Below are 4,316 nucleotides of genomic sequence, written 5' to 3'. Positions count from 1 at the left end.
GTAAGAGCTGAGGTGGTTGAGATAAAATATTAATTTTTTAAATTGAATATTTTTTAAATTGAATATTTATCTCCATGAGGCTTCTGTTTATTGGTTTGATCTCTACATTAATCTCTCTGGTTGAAAAAGACAGTTCTAGTTTGTGACTAAACTTTAATTGCAGTCCAGAAGTTTTAAGTAGTAATAAATATGAAGTCAGAAATTATGTATTTCCTTGTATAAAGGTTGCTAAATTTCCTCTTACTTCTTATGTAATAGCTCCATTCCTTCCTTTCCCTCCAAAATAAAAAAGAAAATACTTATTTAATTCTGTGCTGACCAGAGTGACTTGGAAATTATTTTCTTTAATGTGCCTGTTGAAAATATTTTATTTTTTTTTATTGACAATTTTGGACCCGTCAGATTCTTAGCAGAATAACATATCTATTTATCTTTTAATAGTGCTCAAATTAAGAGGGGCATGGTAAAGAAGAATGCTAGCAATACAAATTTCATGTGAAACAGTGGTTTTTACTAAAGCAGCTGCTAGAAAAACAGGAAAGGTGGTAAGGGAAGCCCTTGGTAAATGATTCACTAGTTGTATTTCTTTGCTAACTTGATCACTTAGATGTGTTTGTGATCAAATCTAAAAAGGACATTCATTTTTTGGCTCTATCTCCTGTAAAACAGCAGTATAATTTCCTTACTTTTTAAATTATTCTTTCAAAAGATGTTTTATATGAGGATATTGTAACTCAAAAATACATTTGTGTTTGCTTTGATGGTCTGAGATATTTGGGTTTTTTGCTTGTGAGTTCCTCCCTACCAACCCCCCCCATTATTCCTCTAACAGAAATGTAATATAAAGAGAGGAGGGTGATGACATATGTTCAAAGAAAACAAGTCATGCATTCTAAGCAGCAAATGAGCATGCTCTTGAAGTTTATCTTCATTTGTCTAAAATGAAATCTACACTATAGCTATGTAATTGGTATGTGCATTGCACATTTTATACTAGTGTGCTTAATCATTATTATTTATGCATTTATGTAAAGTACTTCTTGTATAAAATAATATTTTTATCACTGAAAAGCATAAGAAATACCATGTGCTTTTTAATTTAACAATAATTTTTTGAAACAAATGGACCTGCTCAGATTTTGCATGTGTAAAATAGAAAATGAAATATCCTGAATGAAATCAGCATATTTATGTTTTTTAACAATTATGCATAAATCCCAGTTGCTGTTCTGTGTTAAATAATTTATAAAACATTATATACATAACAATGTGCTGGTTAAAAAAGTAATCCAGGCAAATCTGGCTTACAATGTTAGCTGAAAAAAAATTCTGACAGTTTAGAGAAGGAAATTATCATGTGTGATTATGCATGTGTAGGCAGTCCAGTATGACAGACAAAGGGGACAGATATGAAGTTAACAAACATGATTGGGCAACATAAAAGGATACATAGTATTGCATAATATTAAAAATTGAAATTTTATTTAAATGCATGTTCTCTAATGAGCTTCAGAAGTTTATGTAGAATGCCTTTTTCACCATGATGAATGTAGAAAACACTTGAGGTTTTCACAAGTATGTGAAATACTAGACCTGAAATCAATACTTGATTGCTATGATTTATGAGACAGGCTGATCAGGGTAATGTATTTTTTTCCAGCAAGTAGTTAAGTACAGAGTTAAGCAGCAAGTTACAATTAACTACCTGAGAACCTGCAGAGAACATTTCTGAAGTGACAAAGCAATGACATACATAATCAGACTTAGGGGCTTATGGCTTTACAAAGGACATGCAAAATTTATTTGCTGCCAAAGACCATCAAATCTGTAGTTACTGATGTGTCTTCACTTGGTTATCTAGTCAGAAAACTGAGATGCTATGTGATAGGCCTGTGGCTACATAGGCACTATAGTGGTTTTAATTCCATTTGCATATATGGAACTTTAGACAGCTGATAGGAAAACAGTGCATTTGAAAACAGAGTAGTTGTGACTTTAATTCAAAATGTTATACTATGACATATCCATTTGGCCCACTGTAGGAATGAACATCTCTGCTTTTTATTTTTCTTGTATTTCTAATGTAATCTATTTCCAATGTAATGGTTTTGTAATTTAAGAAAAGTTGTTGAATTCATGTGTACATCTTTTTTGTTTAGTGCACTGTTATACAGGCATTAAAAATTTTAATAATATGCTCTTATTCCAACTACCAGCAAGTTCGTAAGTCATTCTGACTTTGCAAAATGTCAATAATTTTATTGTTTTATTTTCTTTTTTTTCCTAGTGATTAGATTATGTATATAGATAGCATAAGAAGTAAATATATGGCACTAAGGATACTGGTGTGTGTTGCAGTGTTGCCAAACAGCCACCACAGACCCAGAGTGCAAAAACTCCCTAATTTGGATTGTACCTAGCTCCCTGATTTCAAGGCTCTGAAACAGCATTCATATACAGTCAAGAAGTGAGTGGGAGTTTCATGAATCATTTTGGCAATTCTCTCCCTTTTTTATCATAAAATCTATATCTCACTCTCTGTAATGTATTGTAGAACTTTTGACACTAAAATGCATTTTCTTTATCACGTGACATTATCTTTTCACAGTAATAATTGGGTTATCACTTTTAGTAATTTTACCAGTCCTTCTCTATTTCCTTTTTTTATTCTTCTATAGCTCTACCCCTGAATTCATTCAAGCACTTGAAAGATAAACTGCTACTTTAAGGATTTTAGAGATGAAAAGGTAGAGCCTTCAGAGTTGAAATTGAAGGGTTTAAGTGGCAGAGGTGCATAAGGCATTCATTTTTGTTGGAGAAATTGCTGAGAATATCTCCCAGTTTCTGAGAATGTTAGTTCTGCCTAAAACTGAAATTAAAACTAGTTATCTTGAACTTTTAGCCTGGATTCCTCTCAGTCTCTAAACAATATCAGTCTAGTCTGTAGGAAGAAAACACAGCACTACAAGTGTTTAAGTTTTGTGGCCAGGATTTCAAGCAAACTCTCCCCAAACCTAAATTCCATTTCCTCCCAAATCTGTCCTATATTGTATTACTGTGAAAGTATTCATAATACTTTAAGATCTCACCAATGTCGTGACACCACAGCACATATTACTGCTGGACATGGACAAGGTAAATTAAGTACCCTGGTATGTGCTTGACAAATCAGTTTCTGGATTGTCTTGATTTGCTCTTCATAAAGCTTTTAAAATGGGTTGATTACCTCAGTGCATTTTGGCAGGACAGGTCACAAGGGTGGAATCACACATGCTGTGATTTGTGGGAGGGAAAGAGACTGTCAGTTCCCATCTGTGTGGACATCCAGCGTCTGTGATCCCTCACACACACACACTGTCCAAAGATGTGTGGAAGGATGTTTAGATATTTTAAATCATACACTTTTAGTTAACTCATGTGGAAAATCAGCTTTCCTTAATTTTCTATGAAAAAATTCCTTTCTGTAAAGGGAGGAAAAGCAAGAAAGATAAATATTTGGAGCAGGATAGTAAAGTCAGTGGAACATAACAACTAAATTATGTCTGTTTAATTGAAAGGATGAAGTCATGGAACACATGTGCTTAGATTTTTTACTTTTGTTTGCTGCCTTAATACTTCTCAGTGAATACAAAATTATCAACCAGTTGGTTTTTTCTGTATTATATATAGCTTTGGACAGTGTATTTGCCGCCTTTGTGATTTTTTTGTGTGTATGTATTCAGAGACAGCAGCTAGTGATATATACCTGTCTTCTAAGTCACGTAAAGTGGATTTGCTATTCACAGGTCCAGTGTGAGGGTTTCCCTTTGATAACTGTTCCCTCTCCAGCTCTTCTGGCATTCACTTAGTACTTCCTGATGTTCAGGGGTTTGTGCTCTTTAGAAGTTTTTTTAAAATATGTACCCCCAAACCTAATTTAATGCAATTAATAATACAAGTATGTGCTCAGTTAAACGGAGTACTTTTATCTGAATTTAGTCAGTCTTTGTCCCCACCCATAGCAAATATTTTACATTGACTTTGGCATTCAGATATGAAAACTGTAGATGCTTTGGAAATAGTTTAGATATATATAGGCAAGTTGTGCCATTTTAAGTTTCAGTTTAAGTTTAACTGTCATAAGTGTACCCATAAAACCAGGTTTGTCTTAATCTTTATTGCACAATAACTTCTCATGCGCTTTTATTGCTAATTACAAAAAACAACAAAATCCCAAATGTTAGCTATAGGTAGATTGCAGAAGAGGAACTTATTTAATTTGATGTGATTCTACAAGGCCTGGTTCAGTGCATTTCAACTATGAAACCAGAATGAAG

General features: G+C 33.3%; 1 protein-coding gene across 10 annotated transcripts in view; it reads left to right on the top strand.

The window, feature by feature from the left end:
- The window catches only part of PDE4D (phosphodiesterase 4D), a 530,620-nt gene that overhangs the window by 224,194 nt on the left and 302,110 nt on the right, over positions 1 to 4,316 (top strand). The gene's annotated exons all lie outside the window — the stretch shown is intronic.

Source organism: Lonchura striata, chromosome Z, assembly GCF_050655825.1.
Source record: "Lonchura striata isolate lonStrDom1 chromosome Z, ASM5065582v1, whole genome shotgun sequence".
NCBI classification, from domain to species: Eukaryota; Metazoa; Chordata; class Aves; order Passeriformes; family Estrildidae; genus Lonchura; species Lonchura striata.
This window is presented reverse-complemented; position numbering and strand designations above follow the sequence as displayed.